At 36.8% G+C, this 25,371-nt stretch overlaps 1 protein-coding gene across 6 annotated transcripts in view; it reads left to right on the top strand.

Moving 5' to 3' along the window:
* The window catches only part of LRRC4C (leucine rich repeat containing 4C), a 587,704-nt gene that overhangs the window by 231,061 nt on the left and 331,272 nt on the right, over positions 1-25,371 (top strand). The window contains exon 1 of one of the 6 annotated variants that reach the window (XM_086892226.1): positions 5,645-5,874. The exons of 4 other annotated variants lie outside the window; for them this stretch is intronic. The gene's annotated coding sequence lies outside the window, so the exon portion shown is untranslated. Of the gene's footprint in view, positions 1-5,644; positions 5,875-25,371 lie in introns of those variants that run through there. One more of the 6 variants, XM_086892225.1, reaches the window with a different exon arrangement.

Below are 25,371 nucleotides of genomic sequence, written 5' to 3'. Positions count from 1 at the left end.
TGTTCCACTGCTCATGTCTGTGACTAGTGCAAGGTTAGTTTCTCTTGCTTTTCTGTAATTAATAGCCACTGAATCAGTATTAAATGGCATTAACAAAAATGAAGCAAAATATTGAAATTGAAATCAAAATTGGAAATATCAAAACCAATTCAGAATTATTTATTTTTAAGTTCCTGAGAAGAATAAATCCTGATATCCGACATTTACTTCAGGCTTTTATCATATATTTATGCATCAGTCAGATTGGTTTAAAATTTAAAGCCATTTTTAGTGCTCATGAGGCTTAGAATTATGTTAAGACAAAACAGGTGAACTCAAAAGGGATGTGTGTATATGGGCACTATTTGAGCCAAAGTGCTTTGCAGTAAACCAGTGTGATTCATTTAAAATGCTAATTCTGGAACTTTTAGCTGGGGGATAAAAGTACGAATTTTAGGAAACATTTATAACTGAAGGTCAGTTTTGAGGTTTGAGAGGATGCATTTTTTGTCTATATTCCTCTGTTAGAACAGAAGTTTGCTTTTGTTTTCAGAGAAGTTTCTTCCCTTTTACCCCACCTTTTTGCAGCTAGAGAAGCACTAAAGAAGATTCACTGAAACTGCCAATTTTTGAGTGTTTCTGCAATCTGTGAAGGAAAATTTTGTTTTGCTTTGGTTTCTTCTGCTGAAAAGGTTAGTTCTTTTTGTGTGTCACTGGACGGAGAGAGCAGAATAGGAAAAGGAAGTTTCCAGTATATCTTTAAAATCCTTATTCTTCTTTCTGCCATTTTCTATTCTCTTTTGTTTCTTCAGATTCAGAAAAAAATGGTCTCCTAGTAGGCTTTTTCATTTATTTCAGCTGCAAGCAATTTCAAGTCAAATCCCAAAGTCTTCACTAGTCTCTCTTTCGTTTGCACATTGTCTCTTTTTGCAGTACAGTTCATTTCCCAAAATATTTTTCCTGTGTGAGGTAATTTTTCTTCTTAAGGAATTCTTACACTTGCTTTAAATTGCACTGGAGACTGATAATATATTGTTCTTGCTTACAGTAATCATGTTGCCCATGTGAGAGTAGATGGTGACTTATAAGGGAAGTTTTGCTCTTTAACTTTAGGATCCTACAGTTTTTAAAGGATGTAAATTAGCTTTTGGCTCCCGTAGGAACTCTTCTAGATTCTGTATGGTTGTTATTTGTTGCATGAAAGGAAATTCTAAGCGTTTGAATTCCATATATAAATTTAGAATTCAGTGAGTATTTTTTCTAACTTTTGACTTTGAAAGTTTTCTTTTTACTTCTTGTGGAAGTAATAGAAGAAATTACCTTTGTTTATTACTGTTTGCCTGCTCTTTTTATCTTGAGTTGCTAAATTTCCTATTTCTGATTGAGTATATAAAGTAGATATTTGGATATTTGTCTGGTTCTTGAAGAGGGTTGCTTGGGATGGCAGCCGGATATATCTAGCCCATGATTTCTCTTGTGTGCATCTGTGGGATACTTTTGTGCATGTACATATTGCTAAAGTCAAATTAATGAAGTCTCACTTTGCAGGGAATGGGAGATTTAGGGTGAAATTTTTGAAGGTGACAGATCAATCCAGAAAGGACTTGCAATATTGCACTATGTGTCAGATGATTGTTTAATTTGTTTTCTTTTCATATCATGACCAAACTGAATCTAATCTTTGTTACCTATCCAGGGAGGTCTCCAGACCACTATTTATATACAATCTTGAAATATAATTTCACAATTCACATTTTTGTTCCTAGTTTTGTGCTGTTGTAGAGTCTGTTTGGTTTTAAGCGTTTTCTTTCTTGAGAATTATAATATATTAATAATTGTCTTCCTTGTAATGTTAATTTTGTTTAATTGAGTTTTCATTTGCTAATGAGAAATAATTTTGTCCCTCACTGCTTTTCCTTTGTTTCTTAGATAACTTTTTTCTGCTGACTTTTTAGAGTGAATAAGAAAAAAGTTTGCTCACTTTGTCTAGACCTTACAAGAAAATTAGAACTGAAGTCCTTGGTATCATATTTTTCATATTTCTTCTTAACTAGATCATGATATTACAACAAGCAAAGTCATCCACAAATCTTTCTCCTTCCAATCATTGCTCATTTAAAGCAGTTCTGATTACCTATGAGGTCATTGGAGGTGAAATGGTAACTATAGCAAGTGCTTTCTTTTTGCTGTGTTTTGGCATTTTGCTGTATCTCACATCTGGCTGAAGTTCAAGTACTGAGACTGAGACTGTGCTTGTCTTCTGTCCTTTAGATTAATCTTTTTTACTTTTTAACATTTTATCCATAAGTTTGAAAAAGATCCCTATGTTTTTCCCGCTGGGTTGGAGCTTTATTTTCATCTGTTTCATTTGATTGTTCCTCTGTCAGTTTTCCCTTGAGCAGCAAGTTAGTCCATCCATAAAAATAATTAAATCTAGCTTTGGAACAAATTTTCAAATATTTGTGGGTTGAAAATAGTGAGGAAAAAACCCAGAAATTCCAGAAATACTTTTCACCACTCCAAAAGTTCAGAAGAAGTTGTAATAAATTTAGGAAAAAGAATTTGGCATGTTAGAACAGTTTGAGAATTTTCTGAATTTACATGTTGCACACAAACAATTATAAGTTTATAGAAACAGTATTTTTACAAATAATGTCTTTTTGAGAACAGGTTCATGAAAATCTCTGTGTAGAACAAAGATAAATTTGATTAATTGTATCACTGGTTTTTGCTGTCAACCTCATTGATAATACAAAGAAATTTTTACCTTTTCTTTAAAAAAAGTCCTCGTGGGCAGCTGGATGGAAGAAGGATAATATGATAGCTTACATGAGTGAGAGCAAAAGCCCAAACCGTTTCTAACATGGAGAGTGCTTTTGCTTTTGTTTGTCTAATTACACTGATTTTTTAATAATTTTTTTTTCTGGAAAGGAAGAACCAAAATAGTTCTCTGCTTTTGAACAAAGTCAATTATTGTAAATGTTTTCTAAATCTTGCATGGCTGTTGGGAGTGAAAACTGTTCTGAGAGCTTTACAAGCATCTCTTTTAGGAAGTCTTTTGTTTCAGTTTCAAATAAAATTTAATTACAAAGGGAAGCTTGACATCTCCCATGAGTATTTTCTTGTAATAATCTTTCTAATGCAGTGGTCCTCTTACAAATAAGAAATGTTCTTAGTTTTGGAACATGTGGATTTTTTTTTTTAAATGTGTACACTCCCGCTGGGCTGTTAAAAATATCTGTTCAGGGATGAAAATTGATACATTCATGAGGTCTGACATCTGTTAGAATTGAATATTTACATTTTGTGTTCCCTTGATGGCATGCAAGAGATAACAGAGAGGACTGCTTTTCCCTTTTTGTGTACATATGTAGTTGATTAGCATGTTACGAATGTATTGTTAGTAATTATTGTTTTGCTGTCTTCAGAGTTCTTGCATCCATTAAAAATGTAATGAATGGGAGTTTAGTAGTTACCCTTCATATTTTTGCTTCAATGTTTCTTGCACTTGGTAGCACCAACTGTTATCTATTCCATATTGCACAGTGTCTGTATTCTTCTGGAAAGGCAGAGCTTCCATGTGTGTACTGTAAAATTTAGGAAATTGGAAATAGTCTTATTTTCAGATCCACTTGGAGACATCAATTATCCTCATGGTGAAATCTTGTATTCCAGTTCACCACTGGAAGCAGTTCAGGCAGTAGCTGTTCATCTTGTGCACAGTAGCCTTTATTTTTGGCCATTTTGCCAAGGTCTGTGTACTATTCTCAGCCTTGGATCAATAACGTTAAAAAAGACTGAATCGGAAAGCTTTAACAAAGCAGTCAATACTTTAGCGCATCCCTAATCATCTGTGCTCTGGAAAAACACGTACTGATCAAAAAATTGAATGGCAAATCTGTTGATCATGACTTGATACTTAGCTTCAACCTTCAGAAGAATCTGATCCCTGGAAACCAGGTAAATGCTAAGGTAGCTCAGAGTAGATACCACAGCACTTTTCATGGAATGAAAGTGGTGACCACAACTCCTGTCAGAATGTGGACAAGAATGCAATATAGTTCTGTGATGTTATTGTGTATTTTGCTTTTTTTGTCTGACCTGGAAGATAAATGAGAGGGTAATCACAACAGGCATTCAAGTATTTAGGAGAAACTGATTATGATTTTGAGAAGGTCCTTCCTTTTAATTTTTTTCTTAATAGAAATTAACTTTCTCAATTTTCTCACTCTTATTCTGTAAGGTAAGGTCATGCTGTTCCCCTGAAAACACATAAATGCATGTAATTATGAAAAGAATGAAAGTAGGTTTTTATTTTTGGATCTGAGACAGAAATTCATTTTTTGAATGACTATTCTGTAGTCCTGTAAAGTTACACTTTTATTAAAGATTATGAATGTAGTCCATATTTTTATGTCACTTGCCAGAGGTGCTTCAAAAATGTGTAACACTTTATCAGTTTCGTGACAATGAAGTGTTTGTTCAAAGGAGTCTTCTAAATTATGTTCTCAGTGTAATTTACATATTAAAAAGAATGTGTTAATTCTCACATTCTTATGTTCAAATGGCTGCCTAAGGGCACAAAAATGACCTCCTGCATCCCAATTCAGCACTATCTGAAGAACTGTGTATATTTTGGTCTGCTTAGTAGGTTATACTTTTAACTTGAGGATTTTCTGTGGATGTTTGTTGTATGGGTACTACACATACCAAGTGAAAAATCATTGTGGATCATTAAGTGGATAAGTGAATATACAATTACAGTTTTCTTCAGGGGGAAAATACTTTGCCAGATATTAAAAAAAAAGAAAAAAAGAAACCAAAATTTGAAGCCTTTGTACTTTTCCTTTGTTAAGTTGAATGGTCTTTGACATTTATAATAAATCATGGAATTGCTGAAGGGTGTACAGAAGGATTAGACATCTTGATTGGCCTTTCAGTGGAAGATGAGAAATTGTGTATACAGAGGTGGAGAAATTAAACTTTGTTATAATTCCCTGTTTCTGAAATGTATTGAGTTTACCTTGCTTTTCTGGAACAAGGTCTCCACACTTTAGTGACTAGGTCATCACAAAAAAGTAATATACTAATCTAGTACTTTTGGTGAAACAATTTTCTCTGTTTATTGCCATAGTCTGCACAGTATTTATCTCAGGTTTTATCTGGGTAAAGACAGAATATGAGCATGTCTCTGAAGCCCAGGAAACAGCAACAACAACAAATGCCACCACCCTGCAATTTTCTATTTGTGCAGTTTCCAATTAAAAGAGTAATTTAATCTGTTTAATTTTCAGTGAAAAATTTCCTTGTATTTTTTAAAAATTCCAATCTTTCTCACACAGAATACTATTACTTGCTGATCGAGGTTTATAAATGTGATCTCAGTTCCCAGAGAGTAGGATTTTCATTTTAAGGTAAAAATCTGTATTGAGTCTTATAATAAAATGTCCAATTATAAGAAGATAAACCCTTTTGAAAAAGGGCCTTGCCTACTGAGAACTAAACCTCAGGTGTTTTCAAATCTCCCTAGTGACAGCTTAAGAGCATAAAACAAATGAACAAATAGATTTGAGTTCAGATGTGGTTGTGTGTGTAGACTGGGGAATGAGAGACATTTTAATAGAAGAGAGGAGAGCAGTGCCATGGGAAGGGATCTGAGGGTCCTGGACTATGGGAAGTTGGATCTGAGCCAGCAGTGCCCTGGCAGCCAGGAGGGCCAACCCTGTCCTGGGGGGCACCAGGCCCAGCATCACCAGCCAGGCAAGGGAGGGGATTGTCCCACTCTGCTCTGAGCTGTGGCAGCCTTTCCTTGAATATTGTCTGCAGGGTGCCACCATATAAGAAAGGCACTGAGAGCTTAGAGAAGGGCCTTGAGGGTGCTGAAGGGTCTTGAGGGTAAGCTGCGTAAGGAGCGGCTGAGGGCACTTGGCCTGTTCTGCCTGGAGAAGAGGGGACTGAGGGGAGACCTCACTGCAGTTCCTCATGAGGGGAAGAGAAGGGGCAGGCACTGATCTCTTCTCTCTAGTGAGCAGTGAGAGGACCTGAGGGAATGTTCTGAAGTTGAGTCAGGGGAGGTTTAGGCTGGGTGTCAAGAAAAGGTGTTTCATTCAGAAAGTGACCGGGCACTGGAACAGGCTGCCCAGGGCAGTGGTGACAGCACCAGCCTGACAGAGTTCAAATAGTGTTTGGATAATGCTCTCAAGCACATGGTGTGACTCTTGGGATGACCTGTGCAGAGCCAGGGCTTGGCTGATCCTGATTTGTCCCTTCCAACTCAGGACATTCTATGATTACATGAAACATTATGTATGTGGTGGGAGCTTAAATCATTTGGAATGAAGGCAAAGAGCATCTATTTTTAATATTGCTTACTGTGTAAAATATGGACCTTAAAGAACTTTTAAATAATAACATTTCACAGAATGCCAGAATAGCTGAAGTTGTAAAAGGGAAATTCTGTAGCTGAATGTATATTTTATATATATTCAAGACTGGAAGAGAGAACACAATTTTAGTGCACATAGAGGACAGGTAGTAATGTGTTTATAAAACATTTGTACCTTTCATGTTTGCCAAAATTTCATGTTGAATTAGTGTAAGTAGCTTAAAAATATCTAAATATTCTTAGATTTTAAAGCTAGCTGTATTGTAGCTCTGTTTTGTAGTCAGTCCCTCTCTTCTGTTTCTTCTGGTTTTTTTTTGTTATTTGCCAATTTTTTCTTTCTGTTTCATTGTTGAGAAACAATTTCAAAGGATGGTTTTTATAGCCATGAAGATGGTTTAATATATGTTTAGTCCTATATTAAATGTGAAGGTAAGCAAATGAAGTGTAGAAATGAGGTGGTATTAAATACAGTACAGAGGTAGAGTTCATAAAATGTTAAATTGGAGGAGAAATTACTAGCAAGAATATGAGAAGAAAATGAAAATTGTGTGTGCAGTCACAGAGATTGGCGGAAGGGACTGGGAATAATGATAATGAGGGTTGAGCAACAAAGGCATTAGGTTTGAAATAGGAGGTTACGGAAGTCTCGTATGAGGCAGAAATTCAGGTTAAAAGGACAGATTTATTTGTGGGGATTCTATCCAGCAGGTGTAAACACAGCTATCTGAAAGGCTCCTTGCCTCCTAAGAAGCAAGGACAGAAAAAAACAACCCTTCTTATTCCCTAAGCAGCCTCTATTCCATAAGCAGGCAATGCTCATCAAATACATTGTGGTTCAAATCCAAATGGATAGTGGGATGATCAGTCCCAGCACATGGCTTCTCCAGAACTTCCCAATCTAGTAGCAGTTAAGATCTGTAGTTCCGGAGAATTGAGCCCACCCATCTTCAGAGTGTAATTGCTTGCTCCTTTTTAGTCTACTAGCTCTTTCTATTAGCCTTTGATGCTGTCAATTTAGGCCATGTCACATTTTCTGTATGCATTTAGAAAGGCCCACTGAACTCTAAATTATAACACTGCGTTTCAGAAAAATAAGCCATCTCTCCAATTATTTTTCAATATTTCTAACTTTGGCAGGGGCTTTCCTTGGGAATTCATTATCATATTGAGTTCTTTTTGTAAAAGGAAGTAAGAAAATCAATTATCTCAGCTAAGATAACGGAAAGAGTCTTAAGCTTGGATGAAGTCTTAATACTTTGAAGGTGAACTTTGACTTGCATATGAAAACAACAGAGATCTTTAAATCCATGAACAAAAGGAGAGATTCCTCAGCTGGTATTGCAATTAAGTTAGTGGTAGATATAGGGTGGAGTAGTGTTTACTTATGTGGTTTCTAAGCAAAATATAATACTTGTGGGAAATTAGATCATATTCAAAGCCTATTGCAATTAGTGAGAGAAACCTCATTCGGTTGATGAATGGCTAAGTTCATATTTTTGTAGATCTGACATAATACTTTACTGCTGTAGCATGACTCTGCTGATAGATCATAGAGCACTTTACAAACTTTAATTAAGCGAGTTCAAACATAATCTTGGCAAATGTTTTCAGGAATAAAGCCATTGAGCTGAATACCTAGCTGGAAAGAAATGTACAGAATATGAACCTTGTCTCTGATGCTTTTGAATTAGAGTGAGGCCTTGTTTGTAAATTTACATTATTTGCTCATATCTGCCGGCAGAGAGTTGTACTGCACTTGGAATTTTCCTGGTCTATTTTTATTAGAATAGTAGTAGTACACCAGGAACAGAACTTGTTTCTGTATTGCCAAATTCACTTGAATTCTGCTGTCGTGCAGTCTCTCATTCCCATTCCTCCAAAATTTGGCATATTTTTGCTTTCAAGTAATTTCAGAAATGAATATTTAAGAGTTTACTTTGCAGTTGAGTTGAAATCTCCTAAAACTGCATTTGCCAACTGTGAGATGGTGGAAGTCTTAACCCAGCTCTACCCTGTGCTACTTGAAAAGGGCAAAACTGGTTTCTGCTCTGGGTTGTGTCTAATCTAAAGAGCAGATCCATAGCAGTGAGTCTGAGAACATGATAGTGTGTTGAAGTAAAACTGGTTGATTTGATGGCAGTACCAGTGTCAGTCAGTGACAGCAGACTGAGTATTAACAGGAATTAGTGATTCAGGAAGCCCTGAAGCCAACATGATCAAAGGAAGTTGAGATGGTAACATGTTGTGCATTATCTCTTTCCAGAACCTTAGTGCTATGCTCTCCCTGCACTATCCACCCTTTTCTTAGACAAGAGAAGCTTGTGTGTGCTACTTTGATAAACCATGGGAAACTGTTCAGTTGTTTAGTGTTCAATCCAAAGTCCTTGAACCACATAAAGCAAGTTCTCAGTGATTAGTAATTCACTGGCATGCCTCAGTGTATCCATATTGGTTTTCACAAAATGTTTGGCTGAAGTTGTAGGGGTTTATTTGTATTAGATAAGTTTTAGTTCCCTATAAGTTAACCCTTTGTTCTTACCTGACAACTGAACTGAGACCTAAATCGCTATTTTTTTAACATGTGTTTTCTAATGAAAACTTTCAAGCTTTTTTTTTTGCTTTACTACCAATGGAAAGGAAAAGGTAGCTCAGCAAACAGGCAAAACATTAATTAGGGAGGGTTACAGCAGTGTTGCATTTTGCATTCTGTGATACATCCCTGATATAGTTAGCTCTTACCCTGAAAATTGCAACATTAATTCACAGTAATTCATCACACCTTGCACATAGCACTTCTCTGGAGTATTAAATGCATTACAGTCCTCAACATGCCTGCTTGTTTTGAAGGGATCTAAATTCCAGAGCCAACAGATGCTAAATATTTCCATCTTCAGAACAACATTTATGACTGTTGCTTCCTTTTCAGAAGTTTTGGATGTATTTTCTCCTGAATAATTAGTTCTTTTTATTATTCTGATATTAGAGGGAGGAAAATGCAATGCCAAGTCTGGTGCAGAACAATGATGGTATCTTTGGTTTTATCAAAACATTTAACTTGATTACAGTCAGCCATAATCAATTACATGTAATTTCCAGTATGTGCCCTTTAAACAATATAATGTCTAGGATCAAGCCGGATATTACAAATTAAATGAGAGCTGCTGTCTGAGGTTTTCTAACGGTGATTATTTCGGTAAAGGAAATAGCAAAGAGTGTTCTTACTGGCAGAGCCCAATATAAAACCAAATAGTGTAATTTTGCTAGTGAACTTTATTTTACGTTTTCCTGAGAGTAAGCTATTCAAGTAAAGTGGATTTTTTTTAATGACATCAAGCTAAGAAATTTATGAAAAGCATTATCAAATTGAAAACTCACACTGTGGTTGAACGTTAGGAAGACATGTAACCTTATTTTTTGAGGACTTGACTGGAATTTGATATGAATCTTACACTAGACTTTATGATGATGAGAAGTCAATGCTGTCATCTTCCTTAGTGACTGAGTAGTTTCCAGCTGCACTAGGTCTTCAAGCAGATTGAGTGGGTAGGCTGTTGAAATTAAATTACAGCAAACCTGAGGAGGATTAGAGGAACTATTTCTCCTTTCCCTCTTCTGTAAGCACCAATGTTTCTGATATGGAAGTGCACGAGGGAAATACAAGACCTACAGAAGGCAACTCGTTAACTTGAAGCAAACTGACAAGACATGCTGCATCGTATGACAAAAACCAGGCAAGTTTTTCACAAATTATATATTCTCTTATTCTCATGGCTGGGTGGCTTTTCTGCAATTGCCTAAAAAGAAGGTGAGTTATGGGAGAATCATAGGCCCTGTAGGGCCAGAAGAGCAATGGTGAATGTGGCCTAATATTCTGTCTCTGTAAGTGTTCATGAGAGCCCTGGGGAGGGGGAGAGCAGCCCCAAACCTGGATGCTTTCAGTGGCCACTACTCCCTTGCTTGCCCCCTCATTTAGAATTTGGGGTGCTAGAGTAAAAGAACGAGACTTCTCTTCCTGGGCATATCAAGGCCTAGTAATCGTTGGTCTTCCCTAAAGCTAGAATCATGTCACCACTATGGCATCAATATACTTTTCAAATTAACAAATACATTCTTTTGTTTTTGGTGACTGGTACTTAAAACAGGTGTGGTATGTTTAATCATTTGATTCTGCGGTGCTGAGTATGACTTTTGGTTAAAGAATAGAAGATAAATAATTTGGTAGAAATACCCTCCATAGTCCCTCCCTTTTCAGTGCTATTTTTTTCATTATCAGAAATCAGATATTTAACATAATTAAAAAAATTATTAGTGTCTCATGTACTCTTAAAGTCGGCCCCTGTTAGAACAAATTCCCTTCCTAAAAACAAGTCTCTTTTTTTCTTCCTAATTTCAGATACTTTTTGGTTTATCCTTCATAAGTCCTAGTTTTGTTCATTCTGTTCTAGTTTTTGTGTTAGAATTTATTTCATACAGTTTTCTCATCATAAGTGAAAATGGCTTCACTTTGAGACCTGAGGAGTATTATGTCACCAGCTCTAGATAATGGATATAAACTTTGACTCATATTTTTTTGTTTCCCTTAAATTTATTGCCTTCTTAAGGGACTGATAAGCTGTATTTTTGAAGCGGCAGCTTGTTGCACTGACTCATTTCCAGATGTTTCTGGATCAGGATGCTGCTGGTTATAGCTTTTCTCACTGTATAATAGTAATTTTGAATTTGTATTTTCGTAAGTAGTAATAGTAAAAAAAAAAAAAATTCAGATTATTTTCTGCAGTGTTGATTCCTAAGTGATTTTCAGAAGCCTTTTCTGCCTCTGGCACTGTGTATTAAGACCATTATCCTACTGTACAGTGTAATAATGACAGAAAACATGCTGTGTAATGTAAACTTACAATCCAGTTCTAGGCAGATCTTATTAGACTGTCAAACTCTCTGAGTAACAGCAGTGGAATTAAAAAAATCCCAGACCAACATAAACACCCATCCCCAATGAAACCTACAAACTCACAAAAAAATCTAAGTACCCTTCTCTCCCTCCCACCCCATCCGTCCTGATAGCAGTAAAAACTATATTCATATCTGCCAAGTGATTTTGCACTCATCAAGGTTTTTCTTCCTTTAGCAGGTTCTTTTTATTTAGTCTTGTTTCCCTTGCATCACCAAGGAAGGCCAATTCAATCTAGACTACATGTAATCCTAGTGACTAATGTGACATCATGTTATTTTTCCTTTAGGGGGGAATTTGTTTTTTTTCAAAACAGGCCACCTTAAGGAGTTTAGGAGAATCTCTGGAATACAGATGTTAGGAATGAAGCATATGCTATAATAATTCTGTGCATCTGTATCTGATTTTGTACAAAGAAGTGAACCTGCCTTTCATGTGGTCTGTTTTGTTTATAAACTAGGTGTACAATCAAAGACTCACTGACTAAATATTTCTCAGACTCTAATAATTCCTTCTTCTATGGATGTTTGTGTGTTAGGGAGGCACTGCCATAGCAGCCATGCAGATAATCAAGTTCCCTGTAGAAAGCTGTTCCAGACTGTGAAGAAGTACCAGCAGCATTTTTGATCCCAAACTTGAATCTCATCTGTAGTTTCAAAGCATTAACTGACACAGCCTTGTGGTGGGAGAAGAGGGTGTCCTGGGAGGGAGGGCAGTAGAAAGGGCTTCTTGCAACATTACAATTAATTTCTCAATATTACAATTAATTTCTCTTTCCTTTGAAGTTCTGGTTCCCTTTACTTTAAAACTCACTTTTATAGATATGTTGACAGAAAATTTTCTATTTCTTGGTGGTTCTGTGTTATACTGTGCTTCAAGTTAAGCAGTTATAGAAACTGAAAGTCTGGTTCTGAGCTCATCTCTGTTCTGTGAGTATCACAACACTGAGATTTTTCAGTTTTCTCTCAGCTTTGTCCTGCAGGCTAAAGAAGTCTGGGACATCAGAAAGGGACATTCTGCCTGCTTCCATGCCTGTTCAGGTGACAGACAGGCTCTATCTAGGGTGCTGCTTGTTATGACTGCCCCTTGAGATTCTTATTAGTTGTCTATCTGATGAAGCAGTAGAGGGAGACAAGCATTTCAGTCTCTCGCTACAAGACAGTGATGTGACCCTCTGGTTACAGCAGCAACATGTTTTATTCCTTTATTTTGCAAATAACCTTATGGATTTTTTCATCTTGCCCAGTTCATGAAGGAAAGGAGGAAAAAACATCTTTCTTCAAATTTCTTTTTATGCAGCTTGCTTGTGATCATAATTTGTTACATCATTTGCATCTGGTACTTTCTTTGGACATGAAGAGAAAAAGAAAAGAAAATAAACAAGAAATAAGGAATTTTCCCACATACGGAAGGACTTGTGCATCTTGTCATCCTGAATAGGTACCTTTCACTACAGAAAAAAGTAAATCTTGGTTTTATGTGTACCCATCAGCTGAGACACAAGGGAATGTGTTGCATTTGTAAATAGTTGCATAGAAATTTTGTACTGTTCCTTAAATAGTCATTATGTCTACACCAATGTCTTGGAAGGAAATTTGCTGCTGCAATTTATATATGAATAATAATATGAATAATCTGAAGGTCAATTCATCATTTGTAGGAAATTCTCCATCTGCTGTGTGAATTGTATTTTAAATGTTTCCATTGAGTTTTCTGAGCTGAGTGGTTTTCCTACTCTCATAAAGGCGAATCCTCACCCACAAGGATCGCTGGCTAAAAATCATACTCCAGATATCCTGAGAATGCATACAGCTGAAGTGTTTGATTTGCTCTTTCTGTGACTAGCTGCTAGAGGAGAGGGTTTGGATTTGCACTCTTCCCTCCACAGTGTCTTTTACAGTGTTTGTTACTTAGTGGTTTACAGTGTCTTTTCCCTGTGTGGTTCTGCCATGGCAGGGTTACCTGTAGCTTTCCTGACTGGCACATCAAAGGGAATGATGTGCTGCAAGTGCACTGCTCTAGGCTGAACTCTCTAGAACAACCTGGTGGACCAGCAGTTGTAGGTACTTTACACTGAGTATTTGTCAGGAATTGAATCTTTGAAATTAAACATACTGGGAATGAAAAAAGCAAATTAATGCTGCTATGAGAATGTTTGGTAGCCAGTGGGATTTGTCAGTAACTTTTAATAGCTTGCTTAGTAACAGGGAAGAAACAGACCTTTTAAAATTAGGAAATCCTCCATTTGGCCCAGAGACAGGAAGAAGATCCAAAATTCTGCCCTGAAACAGCCAACAGTGCTAGAGTGAGGGGAAAGATGTGTATTATAAGTTGTTTACAGCCAAATGATTATTTAAAGTTCTAAATATCCCGAAGAAATAGGCCAGGACTTAAAGCTCTGTGATAAAATATTTACAGTTGTCAGGCCGGCCGAGGTGTATGGGGGGGTGGATGGAGTGTGGTATGTGACCTAGATATATCTGAAGTCTTTCTAGATGGCAGAATATGATCTGAGAGCGGTGATCCCTGAAGGTTTCTATCACATGTCAAAACCAGGGTGGTTGTGAAATGTTTCTCTTGCTGAGATTCTCACACCTGAAAAAACACTTCTCAAGCCCTTCCCAATTATTTCTTACATCTAAATTACTTTGAGTGCTGTTATGCTTCTGATACGTTTTATGCAGTATTTTATGAACTGCAATAGTTTGTCACTTAGAGAATTGAGTTTTCCATGTGTTCTGCAAGGGAAGAGTGCAAAACAAAGTGGACAGCCTACGAGACAATTGAGGCTTTAAAAAAAAATAAATATATATATATATATATATATATATATATATATATAGGTATAAAAAAATATACCAATTTCTCTCTCTTCTTGGAAGATTTAATTATTTGGATTTACTAAAGATGTAAAGAGTTCTCTTTGGGCATGATGATTGCTCAGTGGCTACTTTTCAATGGGATGTTAAAAAGTAGAGGGGCTCGTGATCTGCCATTTTTACCAAATATAGCTGCTTTATAATTTAAAAGAGTGCTACAGGGCCCTTGCTTCTTTTTCAGCAAAGCAAATCCTGCTGCAGGTGAGGTTTCCACCACATGTTCTGATAGGTTGCAATCTTGTAAACTGATGGCTTTGCACACCTGAAGAAATGGAAAGCTTTGTAGGGGCATAGTAGGGATATAGAACTGGGTGGTAAGAGAAGGAGGAGCTTTTCTTAACGACCCATTGCTGACGGACTAGAAAGCTGTGGTTAAAAAAGCTGTATTAATGTTTTGGTTTGGCTTTTTCTACTTCCTGTCTTATTTTTCGTTGGTGCTGAGAAGTTTATAACTGCACTGAGACCCTTCATTGCTGCAAAACTGCTCACTGTGTGTTATAGGAGTAAATGAACATTTTGTAATATTGCAAACGATATTTTCAGAAGACATAGGACTACAATCAGTGCTTATGAGCTTTTCAATCAATATTTATTTTGCTGAAAAAAATTAATAATGAAATGGTTTTTATGCAAGTATCCTATTCTCATAATTTCATCCTTTTAAAAAGGTATGATTTTATATTTTGTAGCTTAAATAAATTTATGCTAAAAAACACAGAAATATGGGGGAAAGAAAATAAAAACAAAATGTTGAAATTAGACCAGTTTGCTTCTATTTTCCATCTCGCTTTTTAGTTTGTTATTAATAGTTAATCTTTTGTTAGTGGGGCTTTTCCCCCCAAAAAATAAGGTGGACTTCTTTTGTCCCTAAGAAATTCAGTATGTAGAAGAATTTTTATCCTTTCCTTATGGATGGAAGTGACCTAGTTCATCTTACTGGGCATGTACAATATCAGAATATTTTTCTTAAAGGGGAAAAAAACCACCAATTTTTTCTTTAATTATTTTGGGGAAAAATGGAAGATACAATAACAGATTTCACATTTTTCCAAGTGAGAACTGTGTTGCTTTGGTGAAGTTTGATTGACAGTAGGACAGTAGTTTCCACAGTGATTTCAGTTCCTTAAAGATTGAATACCAACTCCATTTGTGTCCTAATCACAGAAGTGTGCAAAATTAATTTAGCCTGGAATCTGATGTAAGTGTGCATTTCTCAACAGCTTCACATTTCAGTAGTACACCAAGATGATTGAAAAATTGTAGCTATTTTTAGGCTATTTTACATTAATCAGAGATGTTTAATTAGCTGTCTATTTTAATCCTAGCCTTTTAGGTATGTTTCAGTCACTTGTTATGTTTGAGTTCTTCTGTCAGAAGAGTAGCTTATATTTATACTGTCCTTTGGCTTTGAAATGTACTAGAAACACAAAAATAAGTTTTATATTCATCAAGAAAGAGTTTATAATGTATTTATATTTTTATTGAGTAAGAATATTATACAGATATAATGACATAATTTTGTTTCATGCTTTGCATTTCTTTGTCTCTAAGATGAGTAAAAGGCATTAAGAAACATCCCAGAATACAGCTATAGTGAAACCATAGACTATGTGCTGTATACTGATTTTTCCAGCTGCTATTAAACTGTTACATGTCAGATGATCCTTGTGGGTCCCTTCCAACTCAGAATATTCTGAGATTCTGCAAAATGTTGGTAACACTTACTTCCAGATTGTTGATCAGTGTTGGTCTTTTGTGTTTGTAATCAATAAATGGACAGAGTTTAAATGAATTGAATTGTGTTGAATTTGTTTTCCATACATTAATTCAACTTATAATTAAAAACAAATATTCAAGCAAGGTAAATGAAAATTTTAGTCTCTTGGTGTATAAAAACTCTGCTTATATTCATTGTTCTGATCATTTTGCTAAAGATGTATATACTGTAATGTCAGCTGTTTGACTTTTGCATAATTTAGAGAAAAAATTCAAGTGTATTTATGATGCAAAATCTGTCAGGAAAAAGAAAGAGGAAACCAAATGCTGCTCAGTTGTTTCAGATAAAATTTCAGGCTCTGGTGAAAAGTAAATCTCCAGATTATTTTTTCCAATTTTTTTTCTCTCTACCTAGGAGTTAGGTAAAGAGTGATAAGATTTTCAAAGTTGTGGCAAAACTTATCCATATTACAGAAATCTACATGTCTGCCACATCTCCCAGGTCCTCTGGGGCTGGATGAATTTAAGCCAGAAGACTGCATGAAGGATCAGATGAAGGCTCAGGAGACAATAGGATTGTTGGAGATAATGTGAATAATGGGATTATGTGTCTCAGTACTCAGAAATTCATGCTAGGATACCCAAAGTATGCTTTGTATCCTGGGCCAAGAACAGAGTCTGGATTTCAGCCAGATGCTGGATGTTCAAGGGACCAAGTGTTGGAACTCAGCCTGAAAACCTGCCCCCAAAAAGGGCACATAACCAGATCTGTGAAAGTAGCATTGCTTGTCTTAAAGCATTTCTGGCATTTTTCTTTCTACTTCACTAGAAGAATCTGGGTATAATATCCCTTACTCTCCCTCTGGTCTAACAGGAAAAGCTAAAGATAAACAAGGTTGAGAAATGGCTCAATTGTCTGTAATGAAAAAAATGCGCTCGATGGACACTTTCATTTTACAGCTATTACCCTTAGGGCCCTCCTTATTCTCTCAACTCGCTTTTGCCGATGATTAAAGTCTTGACTGATCATTATTCTCTGAGGTACTTTTGTAGGATTTATGGCTTTGAAGTGGTTGTCACATATGCCACTGAAGTACTTCACTCCTTTTTTTATCCCATCCCGACACCTCCTACAACCATATAGGGATTGGCTTTAGTGGAACTGGAATCATAGCAGCTTTGCCAGAGAGAAAGGGTTTGAGAGCAATTTAGTACAAAGACAGGCTTTTAAAAACAGAATCACAGTGTTTCAGATGAGTATTTGTAGGTAAATTTTACTTTTTCAGACGTGTTTTCTGTTTTTTTTCCATTACTGTTCAAGTGATTACATCTTGATCAAATATGGAATGGAAGGTATGTTTTTGTTTTGTGTCCACAGCATAAGAGGGTAAAGAAATTGTAATAGGTTTGCTTTAAAGAAAAAAAAATAATCTTAGTATTAAACGATGCATTTATGGAGTTAGTGTAGGAAGAGAAAACAATGTTAGAGGTGCTACCAGGAAGATACTCCATCTGGGAGCCTGACCAGGATGGTTAAACCAGAGCAACCCAGATGAGAAACCAATAAACTGAATTACAGGGTGCACAGTGCTGGGGCAAATTCTGAGTGGAAGAACTTCACAGGCCCTCATCAACTGTGATCAAAACCATTACTTCAGAAACTTAGAACAATGAAGTATAAAATATAAAACCACCATTGAGTCAATATCGACTGTATGAACTGAGATGGGTGAAATGCTCTAAGTACTGCAAAACTTCTGGTCTCTTCAACTGAGTGAGAAAAACTCGGGCAGTGAGCTGTAAGAGAAATTTTAATGTACTCTAGATTCAAGTTTTTCACATGAAAAACAGTTGAAACAGAGGCTGTGTCTCCTCAGCAAGTGGAAAAGATATCCAGGCTGCAGGACAAATAAATTCTGCTGAGGTCAGGGCAGGAAGTGGTACTTTCAAATTCACTATTGTCAGGGTACTCTGTACATATCTCTGTGACAGTTTAGCTAGATTTGAACTCCAAAACTGCCTGACACTGTGGTTTGAGGGAAGAAAGGAGGCACTATGTTCTTGATCTTACTTTGCTCTCTACCCTGGTGATAGTCACTCAAGGAAGCAAACGCCAGTGTTATTCCTCAGTGTAGTAGTTTTTTCTGTAGTGGTTGCTCAGTAGTTCCAGCTGACAGAACTGTTTTTTGATGGGCTCTGGTGTATGGGGTTGAATCATCTAAGTTAAACCAGAAAACTTCTTCCAGAGGCTGGTGGTCCTTACAGAATATAATCTATCACAGGTGAGTATTATCAGCTTGAATGGTGATGGTGAGGTGGTCTCTGTTGGCTTATCCTCGTGGGAGACCAGCAAGCACAACTACCAGTTTGCTTTTACTGTGTAGTGGGAAATGGAGTAGCTTTTTAAAAGTAAGAACTAATACTTAATATCACTAATCCTAAAAATGGAAGCAAAGAATATTTTAGGGACTTAATAACCGTCATGTTCAAAACAAGAATGGCTACAGTTGCTTGTGATCTTTGAGAGGTGAAGTAGTAGACAGGATAAGATTTTCCTTCCCAGTATCTATTTATCGCACTTCCTTTGCAAGCCACCAGAGTATATTTTGTACCAATCACAGGTCCTTAAGTTTGTCTCCAAGACTGTCTAGTCGTTTGATTCCCCACTGACTACCAGAAAAAAAATACAACTCTGAACTGGGGGGAAAAAAAAAAAAAATTGTGTCCTGATCTGATACTAGAAAATCTTTTAAAAAGGTCTTGTCTTCCTGACTGCTTGACAGTATTAGTTCTGGCAGTTTCAGGGAAAGGACAGGAGTGAGAATTACATGTTTCCTTGTCAAGTGTCATACCCTAAATGCACTTGGTAGAGCCATTAAGAGCTGTAATGTCAATATGTTGTCAAAGTTTCCATCTCAAATGCAGAGGTGAGCTGCTAAATACTCCAGCTGACCTAGGTGACAGGCTTTACCTTTCTTTTGTAGCACATCCTCCTCTCCATTCTCCTTACCTTGTTCCCTGTATCAAATTGTGTCTCCCAAGACTTCCATTTTTTCCCTTTTCTCTCGACATGCTGTCTGCCATTGACTCCCCACTAAACGAAGCAAGGCTCCAAGACAGAATCTTGCAACTAACCTGCAGGCCAGCATATCTGCTGTAGGGATAGAGGCACCACGAGGTGGCCAGCCAAGAGGCAGGCAGCCAGCCACTTGGACTAGGTGGGTGCCATCTGGCTTCCCTGTCAGCACCTATCTGTTTGCTGGCCAAAATACACCAGCTCTCTGACTGCTTAGCTCTGCTCCCAGAAGGTGTGTGCTGCTTTTTTAACTCGCATGGAAAGCTCAGTGTCTCGCACAGCCTATCTGATTTGGATTGTATCTTGTCTGTAGTACGTGGCCTGTTGTTTTCATTCTGTTTATTTGGGTTACATTTAGGGATTGCTCTTCAGAATAAACTCTGTTTTGTCATTATTTTCTGAAGAATTTTCAGCACTTCAGTTTCTTTGTTGTTGCAAATCAGACTTTCATGCAAGACACTATAGGCTGTCTTATTTTTCCGTCCTTTTCTCAATAATTTTTTATAAAACAACAATCACAAAACACTCATTAGTTCTTTAGAGGGTGTGGGAAGAGACAGCATAGAAAATTCCACATTACAGCTTCTCCTGAACTTGCAAAACTATCGGATTCTTTGACCCAGGCAGTTTTATGAAAGCTCTGGCGCTGTCACCTGTTCTGTCACAAAGGACTTGTAAGTAATTTTGATTGCTCCTGTAATATGTCTTTCTCTAGAAACAATGCTGTGCTTAACATTTTTAATGTTAAATAGCAAAAGTCAAGGACAGAAAAACTTCAGTGATGGTAGTTTGTGAATTTCAATCTCTGTGATTTATTTTGTGTCTATGTAAAAATTATTTTTCTGTTATTTGACTCACATTGAGCCCTGAAACATTTTCTAAACAATTTTGTTCTTCCTCTGTAAGGAACCTAACTTAGCTTCTTTTAATTTTTTATTTTAATAATGACACTAAATAATTTATTTCCAGTTCCTTTTTTCAGATACCTGAGCATAAGCACTTGTAGGATTGGCAGAAGTTTGTTGTTGTCCCGAGGTGATAAACCTATGGATGTGAATGTAATGAAAAAGTCAGCATGTGTGCCAGGAGATGCCAATGACATCATATACCATGGGGTCTGTGTTCTTTCCCTGTGCAAGGGTTGGTAAGAGCAAGGTGTTGTTAGTGTCATGATATAAACATCTCATCATAGCAAAAATGTCGTGCTGTGTCTAACTGCTATGTGTTTTATGACAAAAGATTCGTGCAGCAGTAATCCTCAAAAACATAGTAGTTACCAGGAATTAATGGCTGGATTGTTAGTTAATTCCCCAGGTAGGACAAAGCACATTCATTTGTGTCCTGCCTAGCTTGTCATTAATACGGTAATGACTGTGTTTAGGAAAAAGGCTGCTTCTGTTAGGATCATAACCTGAATTGTTATGATCAAAATCAGTCTGTTCTTGCTTTTTATGTTTCTATAGTCCATTTAATTTGTTCATTAGTTTTGGAAAACTGATCAAGAGGTAATGAACAATTTTGTGCTTAAAAAAAATAAATTCCAAAACCCTTAGTAGAAAGACGTTCAGGAGGACATTGGAGATGTACAGAAATAATATCTAGCTAAGTTCTAAAACTCTGAAGGAAAAAGAAAAAATTAAGGATGGGCCTAGCTGAGTGTCCCAATATACTCTTCTCTCACTGTCCCTCTAGAAATTTAATTCAAATGAATTTGGCTTTTTTTTTTGACTCTACCTTGTAAAGTTCATCAGTTTGCCTGAATTTGCAGGATGTAATTGAGCAAAACAAACCCTCATACATATATCTGCTTTGTCATAATTCACAAAGTTTCAAGGTCAGTACTAGAATCTGGGAGTTTTCTAGGACAGATTCAGTGGAAATGGTATCTGTCAGTGCCAGGATCTAGGGCTTAAGAGTTCTGGAATAGGGTCTTGAGAGCTTCTGCTTATTGAAGCCAGCATTTTGCAAGTTAGAGTTTGAGTTTTATAGAAAAACAATATGTTGCAATAAAGAATTGAACACCAATATGAATGAGGAGGCTGCTTTGTTAAAATAGGATTTGAAGAGATTCATGCATTATATGAAAAATAATTATATTTCTATATTGCTGTTAATTTAATAATTTTGAACAGGTTTAATATAATAACAAGTGAAGACAGCTGATGGGTTGACATTGGGAAAAAACATATAGCAAACCATCTCTATAAAGCTTGTCTACTTAGCATTAAAATACAGTTGGTTAATATGGCTCTGAATTAGAGCAGGGAAAACAGCTGGCATAAGTCCTGTGCTATAAACTGTGTTCTGCTGGTAAGTCACCCTCTAGTCTCCTTGTTGCTGCTCTCTTGAATAACTTTCCTTAAGCAGTTGGGTTTCCTGCTGTGAAGGAAGAGGAAATACATCTTTAGTTACTGGACTGTAGCTTTTCCCCTTTTTTTCTGAGCAACTTGTTTGTATTGGAAATGTTGTTTGAAGTTAGGGTTAGGGTTGGGATAGTCCAAGAGCCTACGGCTCCAGGAGCTCTGGGGCTGGAAAAGGTGTGCCAAGGCCATCCCAGCAAGGCCCCAGCATTGCTGCTCCTACATTTTATCTGATCTGGACCACCCCTAGTGATGAGGTTAGGGTTAGGGTTAGGGTTAGGGTAGCAGTGACTCTAGTGGGTAGTGGTGACTGTAGTGAGTAGTTTGTAATGGAGATTCAATGAAGCTATGACCCCCCGGCAATGACTTCTTAACCCTTGAGAAGCTTTCCAGGTTACTTCAGCATCTTGATGTTCATTTTCATCCTGCCTTTGGAGATAATTATTTTAAAATAAATCTTTGTCTCTTTCATAGAAAGTTGCCTTACCCCCTCTTCCTCTGTTTGAGTGTTAACACCTAGATTGATTTTTAGAGCATTATCATATATTTTTGTATTCTTTTAGCCATGTCAGAAAACTAAAAAGTTCATGTTTTCTCATATACAGAACTTAAGATAACTACAAACCTAGAAAATTAAGTCAGAGAAAATAGGAGAGAAATTGTTGTCATCATAGCAGTTATCTGCTACATCACCTTAGCATTTGCTTGCAGTTGGACATAAGCAGTTCTCAGTGACCCATTCACATTAATTGTTTCTGCTTATGCTCTAAGAGTTTCATTTGACAGCTGAATATTTTAGTTTTCTGACAGCTAATAATAAGAATTAGGAAAGAGAGGGTTCATTGTGCTCAGAAAGCCTTGCAGAACAGTGATGAATCTACCATGGGGAATACAGACTCTGCTGTTCTGATACTTAAGAGACCATAATGGTACTGAAAGGAGAAGGAAACCACAGGGACCCCTATTAGGGACTGGGAGTCAGTTAATGGGAGAACAAAGATAAAGACTCTGATGATTGGGAAATGAACAGTGTGAAGATTGTGTGGCTGGGGATGAAAATGGGAAGTGAGAAGTGCAGCAGAGAACAAACTGAGAAACTGATGCATCTGCTTGCATTTTTGGGGAAAACAGTTATTCCTGTTTTGGGAGAAAGGGACATTAGTGGCATCAGCAGTACTGTGATGGCTAAGGAGAAAAATAAATAGGCTTGAGAGTGGAGAACAGGATATCTGCAGAGAAATACAGGGTTTACAGAAATTGGGGGCTTTCTCCATCATGAACTAGAGAGTTCTCAAAAAGCTAGGGAGTTACGATAGCTGTTAGTTACACAGGTGTTATAAGGACACACATGAAAAGGAAACCAGTGACTATATGGACAGAGTTAGGGCTCTTCCATATTTTGTTATGGGCCCATATTGTTATCCTGTGTCACTTGGGAAGGGAGCTTCTGTGGCTTTTGACATGGAAAAGATCAGGACAGAGAGGAGAAGTGCTGGGATAGCAGGGAGAATGTCAAGGGACCACTGTGTGTTAAATTAACTTGGCTTTCAGAAATGCTGAACGTTTAATTTCTCTGAAAATATTTATCAAGTATATAATTTTTAAGCATCTCTCAAGCAATAATGGGTTTATTCTAAGTGATGCACAGTTGGTGTGTTTCATCACTGCTTTGATGCAGAGATGCCATTTGTCCTACTCTTGTGAATGTTTTCTGTCCTATTTGTTGGATTAAAGATTTTTAGTGATGCCCAGCCTTGGAAAAATTCAAGGAGACCTCTGGAAATATAGGTTGGAACATCCATTTCCTCTTTGAAAGTCTGAGAAGAAGGAGTAGCCAAGGGATAGAATTAAATCCACCTATGTTTGTGAACTAGAATTTGAATGTCTGGTAAAGAACAGTTGTAAATTACACAAATATGTGGTCATATTAACGTAGTGATTTATGTATTATTGCTACCATAAAAGTTTTATAGGGCTGGTGGTGGAGTAATTTTTTGTGCCTTTCGACAACATTTGCAATCCAAAAGAGTGGAGAAGCACAATCCAAGTGCACAAGTATTTTAATCTTAATGCTTTGCATGTTTTACATCTTGCAAAGTGGAAAAATAATTCAGTTCCTTATGGCAGATGCTTTGTGTTTGGAAGCCTACTTTTAAAAGAGTACGTTTGGAAAGCTTTTTGAATGGCTTTTTATTCATACATTGCCTGATGTCAGTGATGTGTGTGGTACTGCCAGTTACCCATCTCTGCTAGGATCAGGAACTTGGATAGCACATTTCTAGTGACATGTTAGTGACTCCTCTTTTAAACACCTGCGATTTTGGCTTATGAGGCTGACCATTCAAAATTCCAGCCACACCAGAATGCATTGCATTTGCAACCCCTCTTCAAAGCCAGTTTCTTAACTGGGTATGCAGGTTGCATTTATCATACCATCTCATATTCAGACTCACATGTTTGCATCCTTATTTTCTCTAAGTTCACAATATCTCATTTGGAGGTGTTATCACTCCCTTTTTGTAGTATGCAAATGACACTGAGATCTTTCCTGTGAATCTGTGCATGGAATAAAGGAGTATTTCATTTAAACAGAGAGTATACATGCAGTAAATGCAGGCTGGGATGTGATAGATGAGAGCCTGTGGTTCTTCAGGGAGGTTTACATAATTATTAGCAAAAACCTGCTAATCTTCATGAGAACAAAGTTATTACAGGGAGAGGTTTTTGAGACTACAAGCATGGCAGCTTCATCTGAACTGTGTCTAAAATCCTGTGGGAAATGAAGTAGCCAGCAAGGATTTCAAGTTGGCTTATTTTCCAGCATTCCTAATCTGCTTATTTCATGATAGGGTTTGATGCAATAATATACTTTCCTTTTGTATTGCAAGCTGCTCAGTATGAGTCCTTACAATTTATATTTTGGCATAAGAAAATAAAAGAATTCTGTCTTAGCTGTCCTATCACAGTCACTTTGCCTACCCATGAAAAGAAATTGAGGTTAGAGAGGTCTGCTTAGAAGGTTTCACAATAAGATAGAGGCAGGGGCTATATTAATCATGAAAACAGCAACAAGAGGAAAAAACAAAAAAAGGATGGCGTATAAACTTTTCCCTATCCTTTCAGAATGACCTTAGCAATCCCAAATCTGGGTATTTTCAGTGAAGTCTGGAGGACTAGAACAATGGAGTTCATTGCCCTTTGACAGACCATTAACCCATTCTGACAGTGGAAGGCAACCACAGGTAGAGGCATTAAGATGAGAATGGATTTTAAAAACGTTAAAGTTCAGAGTTCTGTTTCAGAGAAAGGGGACGGATGTGCTGCCCTTTTCTCTACTGATTTTGTATCAGGAGCAACACAAATAACAGTAGTTATTCCTGCATGTGTATATGTCCTGTTGGAGTAGACAAAATAAAGTGTGGTTGAATAATGGAGAAATGACCAGGAACACTTGTAACTGAGAACTGGTTGAAAATCAGGAGTCCTTCTCTCAATTTTTCATTGGGTGGATTTACGGCAAAACAAAAAGAAACAGGGGTTTGTTGTTATCTTTTTAAAGTCTATTTATTTGATTTCATAAGTTCAAAAGTAGTGGCCTCCTGAAAAAATCTGAAATAATTTGAATTCTGATTTAAAACTCTTCCTTTCTTGTGCAGAACAAATCTAAAGATTTATTTTTAGTTAATTTGCATTTATTCTAAATTATTTATAAGCTATCTTGTCTTGAAAGAATGTATATAAGTTTAGTAGTGAGTACAATTTGGCAAATTTAAAACTGTATTTTATATAATTCCAAACTTCATACTTCCTGCCCAAACTTTTTTGGATTCTTCTGGATTACAACACATTAATAATTTTGATGCAGTGCCCTTGAATGCCATTGAACATATTTGCTCTCTAATGTTCACATCTGTTAGTCTTTGAAATCTTTAGATTCTCTCCTTCTCTGCTGTCTCTCCCAAAGAGCCCCAAGAATGCCATTGTGTTAAATTGAATTTCAAAAGTAGCCAATAGACTTTGCCACATGT

The sequence above is a fragment of the Cyanistes caeruleus genome, chromosome 6, assembly GCF_971803275.1.
Source record: "Cyanistes caeruleus chromosome 6, bCyaCae1.hap1.1, whole genome shotgun sequence".
Lineage (NCBI taxonomy): Eukaryota > Metazoa > Chordata > Aves > Passeriformes > Paridae > Cyanistes > Cyanistes caeruleus.
The sequence above is the reverse complement of the archived record's forward strand: the minus strand, read 5'-3'. Positions and strand labels throughout refer to the sequence as shown.